We start from the raw sequence: 23,162 nt of genomic DNA, 5'->3' as shown, positions 1-23,162 counted from the left end.
TGTGATCATGTTGTTTGAATTGGTTACCTTGCACTTGAGGAAATTTTAGTGTTGATTCCCTTAATTAAAACCAACTATGAATCGAAACGTTTTCTTAGCCTTAGTATTAACAATTTTGATTATAGAAATGAGAAACATTATTTATAACAACAGGTACAAGACAAGCATTGATCCAATAACAAGGTTTAGCCTAAGTTCTACATCTAGACAATCGGATCAGGTATGTGTTGCTAAAAATGCAAGCAGTTCGGCAAACACACAACTAGCAGATCAGTGATTAGGAAGTATTAGCTGGCTAGCGGCTACATTGCCCAGCTGCTGAGGAAGCCACTAGCTAGCAGCTAGCTAATTGGCTAAATTATATAGTGTGTACCGAACAAGATAGCACTGACAATGCAATACAGCCATTGACTGAACACAACAACTCCAACAACACCATTGCTTTTTATTGATGTAATATTTAGTTCATGATTCATTATACATGCATTACTGCCACCTACTGATCTGGAGTGAGGAGCATCACAAGAAAGTCTCTCAGTGTAGTTAAACATCCACTGAAGATGATGAAATTGGTGAAATTTCATCGAAAAGATCACACACCTTATGTTGTATTAAATCCTAAACTAAGAATACTTGAACTTCAAATTAAAAGCTAGCTTACCCATTGGAATTACTTGTAAACAAACAAGTTATGTTTACTTTTTGAGGTCTAACAAACATGTGGATCCCCATTAATGGAATGAAATGTATATTGTGATAAATATTGATATCGAACGAAATGAAAAAAGATATTGTGATAATATTTTGGGCCATATCGTAACCCTAACCTATGTTATAAATGTGATTGTTCATCACAAAGTTAAGCATAGAAATAATTAATGCCATTGTATGTTTAAACATAAATTCAAATATGTACCCTAATCAGGTAAAGATGAGATTGAATGGATTTAGAAAAATATATAATTTGGATCGCTTGGAAAGTAATTGGTCAGTTTTTTTTGTACAGCCCTAAAATCATAATCAGGCCACACAAACCAGATCTGTCTGCTTACTTGAGAGCTATTTCGCCGTATTTTTCTCATTTACACGATGTCTAGCAGAGGCCCACTTTGGTTTACCATCCCATTTACTGATGTAAACAGCTTTGCTGGAGCTCGCAATTTTTGCAGGGATTTCATTTCATAGCTCATATGTGACTGGTTTTGAGGATGTGGCAGAAATATTTTGAGTCACTGTTGAAAGTGTCAATCTGATGTACTTGAGACAGAAACCTTTTACCTCTTCGAGTTTGTCTCTCTGTTTGCGTTTCATCAGCGATTGCTCTGAGGCAGAGCTGAGCTTTACAAACACCTATCTATTCACCTCATCTTTCCCTATTCTCTCACTGAACACAACCTCGTGTCGCCAATCCATTGCTTCAGTAGTCTGTAGCTGCATTCATAACTGAGAAAGCTGAGAAATGTTCATTCTACTCATGATCTCACAAGCCACAAATGCCTTCACACCCACACATACATTTGCATCTATTTTCTTCGCATAGAAATGAGAAAGTGCAAAAGGCATGTAGTGGCAATAAGCAGGTAGCTAAGAGTGCAAGTCATGCACTAAGATAGTCTCAAACGTGGTGCAGCTAAGAGTTTTAAGATCTTGGCTTGTAACCGAATAGGCTTGAATCCCCTATGGGTCAATTCATGAGTTTCCACTATTGTACCCTTGAGTGCCAAGTTGTTCCAAGGAGATTGTCCCTGTAAATACGATGCACTGTAATGACTGGTATGATGTCAGTCAGACTAAAGTGCTAACATGACATTTCAAAAAGACTAATTATTGTTTTAGTCCAACTGAAATCAAACTTTTAAAGTGCACGTAAACATACTGAATGTAAACTTCTACAAATATTTGTACAGATTGAACTAATTCAACTCTTTCCATATAGTGTCTAATTGATTTGATGATTTCAAGATCTAGCACATCTGATCATAACAATAAAATCATGACTGACATCTTCATATCTGCTATGTTGGTACTAGAGGTAGACCGATATTTATATAAAGATGTTTTTTTTTTTTCATTATGTTGACATCCAATATATAATCCTAAGCCAAGGGAGTAACCATAAAATTGTTGTCCACGTTTTGAGCAAGTTTACAGTGTAATTATTTCAGACCTACTTTTGTGGGCTCAATAAGATCTTCTAAGTTCCATCCTGTTGTTAAATTGATTCTTATTTCTTTTCTCCTGGGTGTATTATTTATTCATCCTATGTCATACTAGCATTTCTCTCAGGGCAGAAAAACTCTTTCTCTTTCTCTGACTGTGCTCTGAGTGGTAAATTGTGTGGTTAGAGCTGCTGTTGATTGTCATCTCTTGGTCATTAGAGCATGATGTGTCTACTGAACAAGCTTTCTGCTTCTCTCTCTCGGCCATCTGACAGGCGCCGTTACTAAAGCCTGACTCCAACAAGTCGGAGCTCATAGCCAAACCTTCTGTCAGCAACAGGGTTTGTGTGTGTGTACCTGTGTGTGTGTTTGACAGAGAGATAATAGCAGTAACTTTAACTGATTCTTAGAAACATCATGTGCACACGGCTGAATGAGATTTTGAGCAACACTAAGTAGTTGCAGATGGTTTAACTCTGAAAATTACTGTCAAGGTGTGTGGTAATTATTGTGACAGTATAGTAGGGCTGTCATGAAACCAAAATTTTTTTTGTAGTCCGTATATCAATGCCAGTGAAATTTCATGAATCTCGATAGAAATTTCAGTACCACAGCAGAACTAATACAAACTAATTTGTTAATTAAGCACACATTGTTACAAGTTCTTAAGGAAGACAAAATAGACTGTATTAAAATAAGAACAAATAAACAAATTACAAGCAATTAGAAAGAAATGACAGAAAAAAGATAAAATAGCTAAAATAGAGCAATGTAGAAGTGACAAGGAGGAGGGCGGGGCCGGAGGAGTTGCTACCAGCCTCCAGAACGCGGAGGGGCGTTCTATCCCCCAGGGGTCAGAGGACTCACTGCTGTCCGCCTGGGGAGGAGCGGCTGTCGTCCGCCAGAGGGTGGAGGAGTGGTCGAGGACCAGGTGACAGCGTGTCTGGGACACGGCGAGCAATTTTTTTTTCTCTCTCTTTTCTCTATCACTGGCTGTGTCTCGTTTGGAAGGCTGCATACTAGATAGGACACGTCATTTGAAGGCTGCGGTATACCGAGCGTCCTCCTTTAAACAAGTCTCCTTTAAACGAGACGGCCTTCGTAGGACAAACGGAAACTGAACGGAATATGGTTGCTATGACAGCACGCCACTCTTTAACAAGTGCCAGCGCTTTGAGTGAGAAGGGAACAAAGTCCCATTAGAAGGGAATGTATGAGGTACATTTTGGGAGAGTTATAAAGATGTAAAGAGAAAAGAAAATAGATTTTACAGGTGTACTTTTAGTCTAATACTTTATTTTAATTATATATTAATATAATTATACATATTATATACTCTGCACCCATCTTACTGAGGTACTTCAACTTGGGAATTAACATTACTTGCGTTTGAACATCATAATTACGGGCAAATTGGCGTAATTTTTTTTAGACATTTCTGTTGAAGCAAAGAATTGTGGGTTGTGAGTGCTCACGAAGGATACACCTCATGCATCCTCCGAATTCCCATGAAAGAAGGTCGCATTCGAAGGCTGCATTCGAAGTGTCCTACTTGCTTTTCTGAAACGAGACAGCCTCGATGACGTATGCAGCCGACAAATGCGACCTCTGGAGGACGCAGCCTTCCAAACAAGATACAGCCAGTGTCACCCCGCCTTGCCCTTTCCCTCTCCTCTTTTCCCTCCCCTTGTCTCCCTACCAGGTCTTGAAAGGTGGGGAAAGCCTGCCGGCAGGGGGGGGTGTACATCATGCTGGGGGTTCCCCGGCCTAAGGCATAGGAGGGAGGAGTGTGACGAGGAGGAGGCCGGGGCCGAGCCGCGAGTGCGCACGGCCGGCCCCCAATTGGGCTCATCAGCCGAGGAGAGGGATAAGGCCAAGCCAGATGCGGCAGTTTGGGAGAGAGAGAGCCACTCGCAGCTGCTGTGTGTGTGTTTTGTGTCTTTTTTAAAGTTTTCATTAAAATATTACTTTGATGCTTCGTCCAGTTCCCGCCTCCTCCTTGCCCATCTTAACCTTGTTACAAGAAGCAATAGAAAAAAACATCAGAACAAAATAAACGCAATAGAAAAAATAGACAAATAACAAGATAAGACAAGACAAGAAGAGCATTAGAAAAATATAATAGAACAAGACAGCAGCAAAAAAAAAAAAAAAGTAAAATAATAGAAAAAAAACTATAGAAGAAGACAGAAGCAAGAAAAAAAAGAAAAAAAAGAAAAATATAGTAGCAATAGGAAAAATTATTAGATTATAAGATATACTCAATGTAAAATAATAGAAATAATTATTGAACAAGACAGAAGCCATAAAAGTAATAGAAAAACAATAGAACAAAATAAACACAATAGAAAATATTAGACAAAACAATAGAACAAGATCGAAGCAAAAGAACAATATAGAAGCAACAGAAAAAATTATAATAGCAAGATACAAGCAATTGAAAATAATAGACAAAACAATAGAACATGATAGAAGCAATATAAATAAAAGACAAAAACAACAGAATGCGATAGAAGCAATAAAACTATAGAAAAACAATACAGCATAATAAATGCAATAGATAATTATAGACTAAACAATACAGCAAGAAGTAGTAATAGAAAGTAATAGAAAAACAATAAAACAAGATAGAAACAATAGAAAATATAAATAGAAAAAAACAATGTAACAAAGATACAAAATAAAAAAAAAACTGTGCTTGAAATGTATTATTATTATTTGTATTTATTTGTTATTAATTTTTTTACGGTAGGCCAGTCTAATACTTACATAGACTGCACTGTATGACAATTGGTCGTGTTCAAATACAATGTTCTGATTAAGCTGTTTACATGTGTTGCTAAATGTGTTGCTAATGAAGCATTCAACAATAATATTCAAGCAATTATCAAACAACGATCACATTCATATTCGCTTACATGCTCGTTTACAAAGCTGAAGATGAGGAATATAAAGCATGCTTTATTAAGTAGTTTTATTGCTTATTTCCTATTAATAAGGCACAAAATTAATTGAAAATGAGAGCCTCATTGTCAAACTAAGGTGTACTGTACATAATCTTAATATGTCTTAGTTTGAAAAAAATGACTTGAAGGCAATATGCTGGCAGTTTCTTTCCAGGTAATTTCTTAGAAACGAAGGCTATTTATTTTGTATTCAAAGTGTTATCAAAAGCATTCAACATAGCTTTTATACTACATACATTTTGCATAACAATAATTTTATGTTACAGTGGCTCTACCTTGTACAGACACCTCAGTGTCTAAATTTGCAGGAGTAGTCTGATGCTGTTCGGGACCCTGTTTAAATATTATTCTGCAAATTAAATTTTGAGCCTTAATCTTTCCACTAAAACGATTCTCTTCAAGCAGTTTAACAGTTGTTCATTACCCTTAAACTCTCAACCATTTAACACACCATAATGTCAGCCCATTTTGTGGAGAATCCCCTCCATTAGTTTAACTTTACTGGCTGCTTTTAAAAGGGTATTTGTGGCTTGTTAAATGTATAAGCTAGTTTACTCTATAACGCAATAAGATGGAGCTCAAAAGCACAACACAAAGAACCAGACCCCCAAAGAACTTAAGGTAATCCTCTTAAAAACATTCCTTCAAGGCTGTGTACATGCTGGCCATTGTGTTACCCTGTTAATGATTGACTGTTGGGATGACAAAGTGCCAGTGACTTTTCCGTGAACTATGGCCATTGTCACAGGGAGCTCTGACTGGCTAGAGGGGAGGAAGTGAGCAGGCCATTGTGTCATTCCTAACAGTGGCAGTGGAGAAATTTCCAATAGGCAATATGTATTCTGTAGGTTTTATTATCATTTTTTGCCGATAATAATGCTCCTGTACACGTATATCTCCTTGATATGTAAAATTAGATGCATTGTAATCTTTCCGATTACCAACCCAACACTTGTCAATATAGCACCAATACAAATACAAAATTTTAAATGAAGGAGCCCCATTCCATCTATCATCTTGCCTCTTTCCTAATGTCTTGAATCTGCATTTTTATTCTGATATCAGAATATCTTTTCTGTAAGGCTCTCTGAAGTCTGGCAGCGTTGTAAATGGATCACCTGTTTCAATGCAAATGTATTCCATTGTAGACAGATGTTGAATGGTCTGTCTCACTTTGAACACCACAGGGCATTGTCATGAGATTGAATTTATGACAGATTTCCATTCCTTTGTCATTTCTAATGCAACATACCATACATCTTTTGACATCACCTGTCGTGTAGATTTTAAGCCATTCAAACACAAGCTTGTTTGCAGATTTCCACACCTAATCGTGTTCAGAGCACAAATACCCATGGTCATGGATGGATGTATTTGATTATTTTTCCATTTTTGAGAGAAGAGCCAGCTCTTTTGTGTCCTGCTGAGCTCCTTTCAGATTTGAGAACGAACTTTTACATTTACCAATAAGACTGATAGGATGGATTCTTAATGTACATAATTTTAAACTTTTTTTTTTTTTTAAAAAGTGCTATTCATTTCTTTAGAGTTAAAACTTTTTAATTAGGAAAAAAATACTGTGTGCACTCTGCATCTTTAATGTGCAGAGTCAACTTTAATAAGCTATTTATCCCATCCAGCACAACACAGCAACATTGCCTCAACCATGTTGAGCAATAGAATAGAACTGAACAGAACATGTACTGAAAAAGAATGTGAAAATTTTTTAAATAATTTGTTAGTCTTTATTATTCTAATCATATTTTTAAAAAAAATTAAATATAAAAATTCTACTTTATATCAATTCATATAATTTTTTGAAATCGTATAAATAATAATGATATGAGCTGTCAATATTTGAAATAATGTGTACAATTTACAGTACAAGTAATAACATTAGGTTTACATTCATTTGAATAGCAAGCACTATAATAGTACTGTCACTTTAAGAGTTTAATGCACATCTCACAGACTCGCACAGGTGTCTGTGTGATTTATTAACGAGAGAGAAGTCTTGGGTTTCTTAGCACATCCATGCTATTTGTTATTCAAATTAATATATACATATTTTTTTTTATCTAACGTTAAAGAACAGAAAGGATATTAAAAGACACATTATTCAATGAAAGTGGAGTGCGGGATCTCATCTTTGACGGATACATATTATACAGAAGAATGGACCGTTTTAATCTCAAGCACTTTTCAACAAAACAATGCGATATTCCAGATATTCCAGTACTTACATTTGTAACCGCCCAGAGATTGGTTACTGTGGTTTTTAAGTGTAATGCCACAACCATGCACTAGGGGGCTCTGTTGCATTCCTCCTCTTGTATATAGCCAGGTAAGAGGAGAGAAGAAGTTAGTTTGGTGAAAGGGAAGCATGGTGTTCTTTTGTGCTTACCCAAGTGCTCAGAGTCCTGATTGAGAAACTTTGGTTTCAAGCTCAGTCAAGTAAATGTTTTCTATGTCTAGTTTGTCATGTTTAACTGTAAGCTGTATTTTGTTTCTCATGTTTTATGGTATTGGTTTGTTTGTGGTAGCATGCTAATGCTAGCCTTTATGTTTTATTGTAGAGGGAGTCTTTATGTACTACCTTTCTAAATTTGGCCGACTTTATATTATGCTGCTGTCTTAACTCATTTGCCTGGAGAGTTCTAAAGACACAAGGCTTTTCAACCTACCAAAAAAGAGCAGACTGAGGACAATGGAAGCTAGGCCTAAAATTTCAGCACATGTTGTTTGGATTTCATTTGGATTGTTGTTTCATCACACTGCATCATTCCACTGACATTTCTTCAATTTCTCCTCATCTCTGCAACTAGCTCAACGGATATTAATCTACAAGACATTCTGATTACTCTATGGACAATAGGACAATGGTCAGATAAGGGTTTCCCTCTTTCCCTCATTTCTAAACAACAGTGACAGAAGTGCATTTGTATGACTTTGGGTTTTGTCAATGCAAGTTTGCCTCCTTAGTTTATTTTGGAGACGGTTACACATTTCTAAAAGCTAAATTCAAGCACTTTAAGCACTTAAGGACCTTGTGTGAACCCTGTAAACAGTGTAGAAAAAAAGTACAGTAGGGGTAAAATCAAGTGATAGAGAGATAATGATGTTTGATGGGTCATTTCATTAATGATCACATAGACAGAAAACAATGTTTCAAATTTCAAAATATCGAGTTTTTGCGTCGATATGGTTTGTCATTTTCTTTGGTTCACGATACATCAAAATTCAAAATATCGTCCCAACCCTAATAATAATTGAATATGCAGTTAGCAAGCCAAAAATAAATACACGCAAACAAAAGAAGAGGTTTGCAAGTAAGCCAATTTCACTGTGCTGCGAAAGTTTTCTCTGAAACCCTCCTCCTCCCCAGATTCACTTGTCTAGATCTCCTACATGGGGATTGTATTTTGTCTAATTGTGCAGCAGCATGTCCTACAGGCTTGATGCAGTGTGTCTTGTGTTTTTTCTAATTGTGCAGCAGCAGCATGTCCACATGCTTTACTCAGTATTTCTGTGTGTTATGTACTGTATGATCTAGTAGGAGTAAATCTCCTTTCTTGTGCTGCAGAAGTGTAGCAGATCTAGTCCACCAATATCCTATCAATACTGTATGTAATACCTAAATTAACATGCTAAATCTTTCTGAGAGTTGTCATAACTGAACTGTGATTTACTGAGCTTTTTAAATTGTTATAACATTTTAAAATCAAAATAATGGAATTTTAAGCGAATATGAACTTCGCTTCATTTTTGTATATATTTTCAGTGCAACACTGCATTATTTGAACACTCCAAATAAACTTAGACTGTTACCGACCTGCACTTCACTCAGAGCAGCTCCTAAAGAGCGCATGAAGATTAAACGGTAACTGTGATTTATGTGCGCTGTGTCCGGTCCCGCGAAAGTTTAGACAAGGATTTTGATAGTGGACACAGTAGCATCCGCCCTCAATCGTCTCAGCTCTAAAATACATGACCATAGGCATCCCATATGGGAAGTTCTGATTTCAGGGACAACCTGGCTAACATGGGACAGTTTGCAACCCTATGTTGAGATGATGAAATGGCGGCTGTGCAGATGGATTTGTCTCGACTGTGTCAAGCTTTCTGAGCATTTGTTTTTCCTTTATCAAACATTTAGATTCATGGTTTACACAGAAAAATGTTGGAAATTATATAAAATTACCAGCTACCGCAAATATTCTAGGAACTGGCTCTTTTGTGTACCGCTGAGCTCTATTCAGTCTTGAGACTGAAATTTGAACAATTACCATTTTTTATTGTGTGTCTGGACCGTCTCTGTGGCCCCTCATTCCCTTGGATCTCTACAAAAGCGCAGAGCATCCAAGCAGGCAAGTTAAGGCCTACCGAAATGCCACTGCTGATAATGAAAGGTCAATACTCTTGCCTGCATTTAGAGTGTCAGAAACCAAGGCAAAAGGGCCTCCTTTAGGCAACAGTGAGAATGCCACAAGCCCAGTGGATCTTATGCACTTTAATACTAGAATCCACTGGACATCAGCATCAAACTTTCCATCGTTATGGTGACCTCTCAGGTAATTGGCTGCACTCTGTGGGAGGCTGGTACTCTGTGACTGATTGGACTGATTTCATGGGCTGCTGAACATTGACATTTGCGAGATATCCCTACACCCCTGCTGCCCTTTCCTCTGCTGTTGCCCTTTTTTTTCAGAATCCTAAACCAAGAAGTGTGGAATTCAGCGATAATGTGGTTTGTAATTAGAGTTTGGTGGTATGATGATACATATATGCGATGGTAGAAAAGTGTTAAAGGGATAGTTTAATATGACAAGTAGCAGTCTGCAAACAAGCTTGTGTTTGAATGGATTAACATCTACATGACAGGTGTTGTCAACAGGTGTATGGTATATTGAATGAAAACTGTCGAGGGATGGAAATCAGATCAGACAGAAATGTAAAAAATCTCTTGTTGAGATGTCATTTACTCATCCTCTTGTTTGTTCCAAGCTTTTTTTTTTTATTCCGTGGAGATTGCTAGCCAGAATGTTTGGGACTGTTGTAAACTACATACATTGCTGTGAAAAAGTATTTGCCCCCTTCCTGATTTCTTCTGTTTTTGTGTATTTTTCATACTAAATTGTTCTAGATCTTCAAACTAGAGGTTGACCGATAGGTTATTTTACAGATAACTGAGTTGGGCAGTACCTGCCGATAACCGATTAATCAACCGATAGTTTTTAAAATTGATACTGAATGAAAAAATAACATTAAAAGTAAAATAGTGCTGAACTTTATTACAAAAATAAACAGTACTGACTGAACTACTTTTTAAAATGAAATAATTATTAATATATATGAACTAATATTTGAATTTTAAAGTCAGCTGATTTTTAAATTGATGTTGTTCCTTTAGTCCACAAGAGGGCACAATAAATACATAAACTATTCAGCACCGTTATATTATTGCATAGAACATTCCTATCCTGGCTGACTAATGCGCATAGAATAAACAAATAAAAAGTTTTAGTCTGTCCATATTCTCAAAAGTAAAATGAGGGGGGGGAAACACTTCAATAGACAGTTCACATGGTGTTACACTTCCAACTACTCCAGACTCAAGATTCATAATAACAGCGAAATACCACATTGTTTTTATTCAGTACAGTTGTACGTAGAGTAGCAATATTCACAGATAGCAGTGGTATTCGGCTGAACTCGTGGTGAAGCGGCTCAGACTATGAGCCCAGGTCAGGGGCTGTTCAAACAGATGGATCACAATAGACTGGAACCGAACGCGAGGATGTCGAGACGAGATTTCAAGTGAACATCTTTCCTGACAAAGCATTTAAACAACTCATTGCTTAATCTGAGAAATGCTTATAAGAGAGCAAGACGCAACGGCCAAAGACCTCCACCAACTGTAAGCGGCTGTTCACACTGAACGCTTTTGCAGCCATCCATTTTTTTTTATATGTAAATGCGTGCTAGACGAACATTTTTGTTTCTCTTTGTTTTTGTTTATTCAGCGTCTCATGCAGGAGCGCTGTTTTTTAGATTTTGTGTCTAATTAAAAAGAACTTTAAAAGCATATTGAGACACTTGCTTTCTGTTAAACTGTGTTTGTTGCACTGTGTCTAGCCTTTTTTAGCGCAAGAATGGAATCGATCTGAAGTCATCGTATTACAGTGAGGATAATTATTATTATTTTTTTTTATTGAAATCATTTCTGATTTGTTTATACGTTTCTCTTGGCTGCATGAACATATTAATTTGCTTTCTCACATCACTAGCTTTAAATATGCAATTTAGCTGGCTAATGAATGCATAAATGTGACCAGCAGAATATAAACTAATGTAAATAGATGGTAACAATCGTGACATCTAAACATTTGGGTAGGACTTGCGTGTATTTTTTGTCACATTGTTCTAACCGCATGAGGTTAGCTTTAATGTTAGCGTCCTCTCAGCCGTGTTGGCAAACATACTGCTGTTCTCTACTAATGCAGCATCTAGTCAACAAATTAATTACTTTATAATGATATGACAATGTGTACTGTAGTTTACTGTAGTCTCACTTGTCAAAACAAATACCACAAGGCATCAGTGAAGTGATAGTTTTTATTTCGCCTCTAGAGGCCGCTCTCATACTGTATAATGACAGCGGACCCTTCCCAGCTGCTCCAGCACCGGACGCAACGGGGAAAAACTATCAGTGCGGATTAATCGGTAAAACTGATATATCGGTCGACCTCTACTTTAAATGAGATATAACATAAAACAAAAGCAACCTGAGTAAACACAAAATACAGTTTTCAAATATATATTTATATTTTTATGGAACCAAAAAAGTTATCCAACACATATAACACCCATGTGAAAAACGAACTGCCCCCTTAAACTTAATAGCTGGTTGTGCTACCTTTAGAAGCAACAATTGTAACCAAACGCTTCCGATAACTGGAGATCAGTCTTTCACAATGCTCTGGTCGAATTTTGGTTCACATTTCATTGCAGAACTGCTTTAGTTTAGCCACATTGGAGGGTTTTCGAGCATGAACTGCCCGTTTAAGGTCCTGCCACAGCATCTCAATCTGGTTCAAGTCAGGTCTTTGACTAGGCCACTCCAAATCTTTAATTTAGCTTCTTTTGAGCCATTCAGAGGTGGATTTACTCCTATGCGTTGGATCATTGTCTTGCTGCATAATCCAGTCCATAATCCTTGAGCTTCAACTCATGGGCTGATGACCGGATGTTCTCCTTAAGGATTTTCTGGTAGAGAGCAGAATTCATGTTTCCCTCAATTATTGCAAGTCGCCCTGGCGCTGAAGCAGCAAAGCATCCCCACACCATCACACTACCACCACCATGCTTGACCGTAGGTATGATGTTCTTTTTTTGGAATTCTGTGTTTGATTTATGCCAGATGTAACGGGATCTCTGTCTTCCAAACAGTCCTACTTTCGACTTATCAGTCCACAGAACATTCTCCCAAAATGTTTGAGGATCATCAAGGTGTGTTTGGAAAAATTCAGACGAGCCTTAATGTTCTTCTGGGTTAGCAGTGGTTTTTGCCTCCCCACTCTTCCATGGATGGCATTTTTGGCCAGTGTTTTTCTGATAGTTGAGTCATGAACAGTGAATTTTATTGATGCGAGAGAGGCCTGCAGTTCCTAGGATTTTGTCCTTGGCTTTTTTGTGACTTCCTGGATGAGTTGTCGCTGTGCTCTTGGAGGAATTTTGGAAGGTCGGCCACTTCTGGGAAGGTTCACTACTGTGCCAAGTTTTCTCCATTTGGAGATAATGGCTCTCACTGTGAGTCCCAGAGCCTTTGAAATAGCTTTGTAACCCTTCCCAGACTGATGTATTTCAATCACCTTTTTTCCTTATCATTTCTGTAATTTCTTTTGACCTTGGCATAGTGTGCTACTGGGTGAGGCCTTTTAGCCAACTTCATGCTGCTGAAAAAGTTATATTTAGGTGTTGATTTTATTGAACAGGGCTGGCAGTAATCAGGCCTGGGTGTATTAGTCCAGCTGAACCCCATTATGAGTGCAGTTACATAGATTTGGGGATTTAGTAACTAAGGGGGCAAATACTTTTTCACACAGGCCCAGTTGGTGTTGGATAACTTTTTTGCTTCAGTAAATACCATTATCATTTAAAAACTGTATTTTGTATTTACTCAGATTACTCATAATTTTTGAAACAATTTAGTATGAGAAATACACAAAACCAGAAGAAATCAGGATGGGGCCAAATACTTTTCCACAGCACTGTATACTAGTAGTTTTGGCCAATGCTGGGATGTCAAGAGACCTACTTAGAGCTTGTCACAGGAGATATTCAGACTGTTTTTGTCTCACGTAACTGTCAGTGGTAATAAATTACATTTCCATTGAACTACAATTAGGGCTGGGCGATAAAACGATCTCAATATTTATCTAAATATTTATTTTAATTCATGATATTGATGACGACAGTTGCGCCCTCTCATCGTCTCTAGTTAGCAGCGCAACAAAACAGCAGTGCTCTGTACACCAGCTCTGATCTTTCTGCACTATATTCTTGAATATTTTTCTCTAGCACCAAATATGCTTCATTTATGCCCTGTCCCGTGCCGCACACATTGCCTCTTTTCCCCGCTTGTGAGTAGACGTGAGGCGTGGTTAACGTGGATGCAGAGCACCTTTAGACCATAACGTTTTTTTCTTCTAAGTTTAGCTTTATTAATCATGTTACAAGCCTTTAATAATAAACAGATAGATTTCTGTTCTAATTTTGTGAAAATTAATCAGATGTCATCATTTCTGACATGGATGAAAAGAAAAGACAATAAAATTACTAGTTGGTAGCCTAGTCTCTCTCACTTTAATGAAAATATAAAAATGGTCCATTCAGACTTTTACATTTTCTAAATTTTCTCTCAGGGGATACACCTGAACCCCCATACAGTATCATTCCTCAGTCACAAGGGCTTCTATGCCTCCATACTTTAGTATCTGAATGTAAAGAAATATAAAAATATATCATTTGAATGTAAAAATATTCAAACAAATAGTTGACTGCTTCAAAACAAACAGATGATCTTTTAACATTCATATCCAACTGCACTCGATTGATAAACTGTATAAAATATTTAAATATTGTGATAGAAGATCCCTCAGACACCACTGCTTTGGTTGTTTTCTTCTTTCCTTCTGTCAACTTGGAAATAAACAAATGTGGAATGTGCAAATGTAAATTTATATCATGAGAAATATCGATATCGAATGATATGAAAAATAATATTGTGTTAATATTTTTTTGCCATATTGCCCAGCCCTAACTACGATGCTTAAATAAGTAAAACGATAAATAGTACATTTAAATGTGTTGAAAATAATATTCAGGAACTTAACAAGGGGCAATAACACAACAGACTGGAAAAATGTATGTTTCATTTTAATGTCCTATATATTTTATGTGTTGAAATTTTGCATGCCAGTGCACCGTTTAGATCGGTTTTATGCTAAAGAGCCACCAAGAAGTCAATTTATTTTACATAATATTTCCTCTCATAAATGTGAACATCATATATGCCTAAAGGATCTGTTTTGCATCTTTCATGCAAAACATGAGCTCGTTGTTGTCATTCAGTGAGTTTTCTTTTTTTTATTCCAAATGTTACTCCTGTATGGAGGCTTCCATAAATATTTAGTTGTACATAGAATTACGTTTCACCTTAGTTTAACAGTGCAGTGCTCAAATATTTAGTAGTCTGTAAATTTTAAACTTTAAACTTAGTGCCCATTCACTAACTAGCAATAACTATTCTAAGTTGTAACATATGCATGGCTGGTGCAACAACACTGATTCTTATCCTCAACTATTGTTCTTTTTGATACGGTCACTTCCACCCTGATCAAACATGTAATGATGTTAACGATGACACTCCAGTACCTAAAGTGCCAATTAGAACTATTACAGTCCTATTTGGTCAAGTGCAATAAATGTTATATTAGAATGAACAGTCAGGGATGAAAGCTATTATTAAGGACAAGTTTTAATCTTGAAGAGGGCCACTCGAAAGGGAGTGTCTTCTTTTAAGTGTAACTGCTCCATCTGCTACACTGCTAATGATCGCGACGTGACGAGGATGAAGATATTTCCAGACAGGTGGTCTACATTTGGAGACTAGAATAAGCTAATTGCAGCAGCCGAACTGGAATGCAGGGTTTGCTAATGGATTATAGGTTGCAGGGGCCCAGGGCATTGGCTGCAATGATAGGTCGGAAAAGTGTCTTGAATTTTATTTTGGCAAGTTTGGGCACCCTGTGTAGAGGCTTGAGCAAGGAGGTAACTTTTGAGACTTTCTGGAGGTTAATTGTGAATTAAGCAGCATTGTTTTGGATACCCTTGTGTGGTTATGTGGCAAGTGCAGGTAGGCAGGCGAGCTGTGAATTGTAGTCATAAAAAAGCAGAGCCAGACTTTTGACTTGTGGCATAAAGTGTGGTCCACTTTGCAGCACATTCTGGCCTAGAACCGTCCGCTAAGACAGGAAGAGAAAGTCTGACTGACATGTAAAGCACCCAACCACAGTATTTTTTTAGCCAGTTTTGTTTTAACATGCAAAAATGGGGCGGATTAATCTGAAACTCCTCATACTACAAAAATAGACTGGCATGGGCAACTGATTAAAACAATTCCACAGCAGTATCGGGCTGTGATCAGCTACAGTATGTAGAAAGCCCCAAAATTATTGGACATGTGTGCAGACGTTTTAATCAGAATTTCAGTCTCTATTAACAAAGTTAGAAGTATACATTATTTCATACACATAACTTCGAAAACAAAGAAGAATGTACAGTTGTGCTTGTGGCAAACTTTGTCAAATGCAGTGACTAGTTCTTCCTCAAAAGTGCTAATAATATCAACCCTGTTCCTTTTAAACAACTTTTTTTCCTGGCAGACTGATAAAAATTGTGGGCTGTCCATGGGCATTCTGTCCAAGGCAGTGACTATAAAGAGAGCTAGAGATTGTTCAAAGAGTTGGATAGTTATGGAGTCAGAGAAAGGCTTGATTTGTCGTGCATTTGTCACATTGCCGCAAGACAGGGCATTTGCTCTGATGTGTTCACTGAAAATGAGCTGGTCATCTTGGACAACTTCTAGACTTTAATTTACCATGTGGCAAAAACTTCAAGATTTTCAACTGAGATGAAAGAGACTGAGTGAGAAATCTTCTCGAGAGTTGCTCAGTTCAGTTCAGGTTGAGCTTGAGGTGATGATTATTCATTCAGGTCAAGAGGTATACTGAGATTTTCACTGAGAAATCAAAAGTTGCCCTGAGTCTTGTCAATATGGCAGTAAAAAGAGAAGATATGCTATTGGATGAGAGAACCAAGTCGTCTGGTGTAAATTAAGAATTGTGAAGGACCTAGTACGGAACCTTGTGGGATAACGGTAGTCAGAGTGTGGAATGCAGAGATTGAACATTCCTAATTGTTTTAGCCGAGAGGGGTTGAGAAATTGAAGAAAAGGAACTACAGTTGTGCTCAAAAGTTTGTATACCCTGGCAGAAATTGTGAAATTTTGGCATTGATTTTGAAAATATGACTGATCATGCAAAAAAACTGTCTTTTATTTAAGGATAGTGATAATATGAAGCCATTTATCATCACATAGTTGTTTGGCTCCTTTTTAAATCATAATGATAACAGAAATCACCCAAATGGCCCTGATCAAAAGTTTACATACCCTTGAATGCTTGGCCTTGTTACAGACACACAAGGTGACACTTTAAATGGCAATTAAAGGTTAATTTCCCACACCTGTGGCTTTTTAAATTGCAATCAGTGTCTGTGTATAAATAGTCAATGAGTTTGTTAGCTCTCACATGGATGCACAGAGCAGGCTAGATACTGAGCCATGAGGAGCAGAAAAGAACTGTCAAAAGACCTGCGTAACAAGGTAATGGAACTTTATAAAGATGGAAAAGGATATAAAAAGATATCCAAAGCCTTGAAAATGCCAGTTAATACTGTTCAATCACTTAAGGAGTGGAAAATTCGGGGATCTCTTGATACCAAGCCAAGGTCAGGTACACCAAGAAAGATTTCAGCCACAACTTCCAGAAGAATTGTTCGGGATACAAAGAAAACCCCACAGGTAACCTCAGGAGAAATACAGGCTGCTCTGGAAAAAGACGATGTGGTTGTTTCAAGGAGCACAATACGATGATACTTGAACAAAAATGAGCTGCATGGTCGAGTTGCTAGAAAGAAGCCTTTACTGCATCAATGCCACAAAAAAGCCTAGTTAAAATATGCCCGACAACACCTTGACACACCTCACAGCTTCTGGCACACTGTAATTTGGAGTGACAAGACCAAAATAGAGCTTTATGGTCACAGCCATAAGCGCAATATTTGGAGAGGGGTCAACAAGGCCTATAGTGAAAAGAATATCATCCCCACTGTGAAGCATGGTGGTGGCTCACTGATGTTTTGGGGGTGTGAGCTCTAAAGGCACAGGGAATCTTATGAAAATTGATGGCAAGATGAATGCAGCATGTTATCAGAAAATACTGGCAGACAATTTGCATTCTACTGCACGAAAGCTGCACATGGGATGCTCTTGGACTTTCCAGCACGACAGTGACCCTAAGCACAAGGCCAAGTTGATCCTCCAGTGGTTACAGCAGAAAAAAGTGAAGGTTCTGGAGTGGCCATCACAGTCTCCTGACCTTAATGTCATCGAGCCACTCTGGGGAGATCTCAAACGTGCGGTTCATGCAAGATGACCAAAGACTTTGCAAGACATGGAGGCATTTTGCCAAGACGAATGGGCAGCTATACCACCTGAAAGAATTTGGGGCCTCATAGACAACTATTATAAAAGACTGCATGCTGTCATTGATGCAGGCAATACACAGTATTAAGAACTAAGGGTATGCAGACTTTTGAACAGGGGTCATTTCATTTTTTTTCATTGTTGCCATGTTTTGTTTTATAATTGTGCCATTCTGTTATAAACTACAGTTGAATATGAATCCCATAAGAAATAAAAGAAATGTGTTTTGCCTGCTCACTCATGTTTTCTTTAAAAATGGTACATATTACCAATTCTCCAAGGGAATGCAAACTTTTGAGCACAACTGTACCTTTAACTGTCTGTTAAAGCATTTGTGCATGCATGTTTTATGGTTATATGTATGTATTGTATGTATGCTTAAGTAATGTGCCAGCCAGAGGTTTCACTTCAGAATAATCATTGTCTGTCACTTCATGGACCACGTTGTAAATTTTCTGCCAAGCTGTTTTTATTTGTCTGTAAGTATTGTAATGCTTAGTATTTTTAGCCTGACATTGATAACACAAGAACTTCTTAAAGGTGCATTCAGTAACTTTTTGTTGGTGTCATCTTGGACTTACAGTGACACCTAGTGGTGTGGATGCAGCGTCATTCAAAATCAATAGTTTTCAGTTACAGATGCCATTGTAGAAATTCACTATTCACAATCAGCCATGATTAATTTGATCCAAGAGTGAAAGTGTCCAATAACAAGATGGTTACTGAGATTAAGCGAATTGTATTCAGCTGGTCATGTGATTATAAAATGGCAGCCCCCATGAGGGCATCCCCTGCCACATGTACAATAAAACCGCTTTTATAAGGTTACTGATATGACTAGAGTCCTCTTCTCATACAAGTGGTCATGATTTTATAATGTTTAAAAATTACAATTCATTTCTTTAGGAGTAAAACTTTTTTAATGGGGAAAAAATTACCGAGTGCACCTTTAAGTAAGATCTCTTAGGCTTTTTTAGCTTCTTTGATTTTTGCTTTCACGATGTGAAAAAAGACAGCAGACACTAAAGTTTTGGTCACCCTAAAAAACAAGCCTAACACTTTATTTGGACTACCATGTTTCTAGGTAATATGTAATTTTAAGAATTGTTTATGCATATGTTTTCTTTGAATATACTCTTGACTTTTCAGTTTTTCCTGTATACAGCCAAACATTTACTTGCCTCTCTCACTCTCAACTCACACATCACTTTCTCGCACACTCTCAGAGCCACTGAATCTGAGAGAGCTGAAAACAGAAGTCTCTCCACGTATCTCTGTCGAGGATCTCATTGACCTGTGTGAGCTGAGTGGCCCGGCTTACTTTAAAACCTCCAACAAGAGAGCCAGGACCGGGAGACCCAAGATCCTGGCAGTGGACATCCAAAGCCTTGAGGAGTATCCTTTAAGTCTTCATCCTAAAAACACACCATACTCTAATGTTCTCTGGCCACATTCACACTAATCCGTTTTCGTCTCACTTTTCTAACATAACCATTTTCCAAAATATGTGGTAATGGAGAGGATTTTCTAAATGTTCCATTTTTGGTGGAGGAAAATGGCATTCCATTGTGCATGAGAGGAGCAAAATTAATGTGTTTTCAGTTGTTGTATTCAGACTAATTTGCCGAGGTAGATTCCCCAATGAAATATCCATATTAAAGGAATATTTTAGGTTCAATACAATTAAGCTCGATTGGGTAGTGTTTGTGGAAAATGTTGATTACCACAAAAAATCATTTAGACTCACGCCTTTTATAAAAAATTATATTTACACATATAATGTTTATGTCTTGTGGCTGCACTTTTGAAATGTATTTTAACATTTATGGACTGGCTCGTATTCACTCACATTGTAAGTGCCTTACTGTAACTGCGATTTTTGCTTTTTTAACTAAACGAGGGACGAGACCATAAGTATGTACTTAAGGAACTGTACATATACAAGCTTACACTGATGAGCCAATACATTATGACCACTCACAGGTGAAGCGTAAAACGTTGATCATCTCTTAACAAGGCCACATGTCAAGGTCTGGGTAGAATAGATGGTAAGCAAACAATCAGCTCTCGTTGTCAGTGTGTTGAATGCAGGAGCAAAGACCTGAGCGACTTTGACAAGGGCCAAATTGTTATGGCCAGACGACTGGGTCAGAGCATCTCTGAAATGGCAAGGCTTGTGGTAAGCTCCTAGTCAGCAGTGGTGAGTACCTACCCACAGTGGTCTGAGGAAGTAAAAACCACAAACCGGCGACAGGGTGTTGGGTGCCCAAGGCTCATCGATACGCGAGGGCAATGAAGGCTATCCTGTCTTGTCCGAACTGTTAGAAGGTCTACTGTGGCACAAGTCACAGAAAATTGTAATGATGGTTATGGGAGGAATGTGTCACAACACACAGCAAATCGCACCTGCTGTGTATGGGGCTGCTTAGCCGCAGACCGGTCAGAGTGCCCATCAAAAGTGCCTACAATGGATCATCGGAACTGGACCTTGGAGCAGTGGAAGAATGTCGCCTGGTCCGATGAGTCCTGTTTTCTTTTACATCACGTGGATGGCTGTGTACGTGTGCATCATTTATCTGGGGAAGTGATGGCACCAGAATGCACTGAGGGAAGACAAGCCGGTGGAGGGAGTGTAATGCTCTGGGCAATGTTCTGCTGGGAAACCCTGGATCCGGCCTTTCATGTGGACATCAATTTGATATGTGCCACCTACCTAAACATTGTTGCAGGCCAGGTACACCCCTTCATGGCAATGGTATACCCTGATGGCAGTGGCCTCTTTCAGCAGGATAATGCGCCCTACCACACTGCACATATTGTTCGGGAATGATGAAGAGTTCAAGGTGTTGCCCTGGCTTCTAAATTCCCCAAATCTCAATCCGATTGAGCATCTGTGGGATGTGCTGGACCAACAAGTATCTGCTGCTAATGTGTTGGTGCCAGATACAACAGAACACCTTCAGGGGTCTTGTAGAGTCCATGCCTCAGCAGGTTGGTACTGTTTTGGTGACGCGCGGAGCACCAACAGCATATTAGGCAGGTGGTCATAATGTTTTGGCTCATCAGTGTATATGCGAATTCAATATCACATTTTGGCCAATAACACTTTTTCCCATAGCTTCTAACTGAATGTATTTTTGGCCCTTTACTGCACTCTAATCAGGTGCTAGAGTGTTTCTTTTGTTCAGAGTTTTAGCCAGTCATTAATTTATCCTAGAATGCAGCAGATCAAACTTTGGTTAGTGGCCCATAATGTGTAAACACCTTTTATCCTATTACAAGACTTAGCTCTAGAGAAACCACCAAAATGGCCAGCTGAACATCCATTAATTTACAACAGTGCATGTCCTCAACCAGATGCTTTTCTTGAGACTTTGTTGAGGTCCAATCAAGACTTATCATTCATCCATTAATTGAATCTAATGCACTAAAGACTACATATCAAGTATGTTCTGTTGCTGGATCTCAGTCATGTGACCTGCATGAATTAACACAGTATTAGTGGTACTTGATAAGACAGTGGGAGGGCCAGTGAACATTGGGGCCCAAGACATATCTTGGCACCATAATATCTCCGAGACATGGAAGTGGGCTTATTTGACTTGCCGCAGTGTAGAGAGGCCCTATGTGGAGACCAAACCATATGTATAGGCACCAGAATATCACAGAGATATAAAATTGAGGATAAATGGTCAGCAACTTGGCAAGTTTTGCAAAGACAAGCTCCACTAACATTTTCTTTGAGTAATGTAAAAATCTAGTTGTAAATATACTTGCAGAGTTACAGCAGTAGTTAGTGTTTTGTTGTTTGAAAGCATGTATTGTTAGCTAACATTCAGATTTCCTCTTTTATGAGAGGTGGCTGACAGATATAAATGATGCAAAAGTGCTAATTGCATGAAAATCAAGGCCTAAGTAGTATTTATTTCTGTTGCTATTAGTGACAGCCCAGTGGAATGTGTGGGAGAGGCATGATTACGATGTGGTTAATCTGTTATTTGAGGCTTGTCAATGTTTGCATAGTGCAGCTGTAAGTAGGTTTATTATAGCACCCAAGTGGGATTACATAATTGGAGCATTCATAATAAATGTATGCTTTGCTTAGAAGGGAAAAAATGAGCAACCATAGTGTAACAATAGCAAAACTGCAGGACTTGAGTTGAGTATGGACACACAGGGGCACCAATAACTATTTGGACACTTAAAACATACTAATTTACAAATAATTTAAATATTACATAAAAATATTACTTATAAATATACAATTTAAATAATGCATAAATGTTGATGCATTACTTAACAAAATATAAAACCAAGTGGCATCTGCAGACAAAAGATGCTGGGCCTTTTATCTGAACTAACTTAACTTTTTAGTTCATTTTTAACCAACTGGTCCCAAAGTCATTGTTAGTGGCGTATACATTTCACTGAAAACATTACAACATATAAAACATAATTTTTTTGCTTGGAAATTTAGCTTGAGCTATCTGTATTTAAAATAAATGCCACTTGCTTTGATATATCGTTAAGGCAATGATGTTAATACATTTTAAAATGTGACTTACAGTAAGTGTCCAAATCATTTTTGGGCCATTTTTCTCGTCCTCTCATTTTGTGTTTTACAGCAACTAGCTCAGTATTTGATCTTAATGTTAGTCAGACTTTTCTTATATATATATATATACACACACAGCCACGGACCGTGCATTTTAAGTCTAGGCCTTCAGTGTGATTCATGCCATTAAGAAAACACAGTTTCACAATGAATAAGACACCGTATGCCCATCATACATTACGCGGCAGCCAACTAATAATACCAACTGACATTTTAAAAACATGTCCATGCACGAAAGCCAGAACCAAGGAGGTCTAATACCAAGAAAAAGCTCTCTAAAAATTTTGTTTCATCAGGGTACACGTTTACTTTTCAAAACTTGATCCGACACTGAATGCTCAAGCAGCCTAATTTACACTTAGAAAACTCCTGATGTTGCTATAACAATGCAAAAAGCACTTACCAATTTGCTTAAAGTGAAAGTCATCCCTCCTTTCCTGTTTAATTAATCAACTGCATGATCATGCAGAACATCTCAGGTTTTTAAATCCATAAGGATCTCTCTCAACAGCAATACCAGCAGTGATGACAGCCGACTTGTCAGCAAGATTTTGCGCTCTTCACTTTTAAATTACGAACATCACTTAAAGCGT

The 23,162-nt window shown here is 37.9% G+C and overlaps 1 pseudogene; it reads left to right on the top strand.

The window, feature by feature from the left end:
- Nucleotides 1-23,162, top strand: part of LOC127444792 (TBC domain-containing protein kinase-like protein) — a 70,704-nt pseudogene that overhangs the window by 42,962 nt on the left and 4,580 nt on the right.

Source organism: Myxocyprinus asiaticus, chromosome 8 (assembly GCF_019703515.2).
Source record: "Myxocyprinus asiaticus isolate MX2 ecotype Aquarium Trade chromosome 8, UBuf_Myxa_2, whole genome shotgun sequence".
Lineage (NCBI taxonomy): Eukaryota > Metazoa > Chordata > Actinopteri > Cypriniformes > Catostomidae > Myxocyprinus > Myxocyprinus asiaticus.
This window is presented reverse-complemented; position numbering and strand designations above follow the sequence as displayed.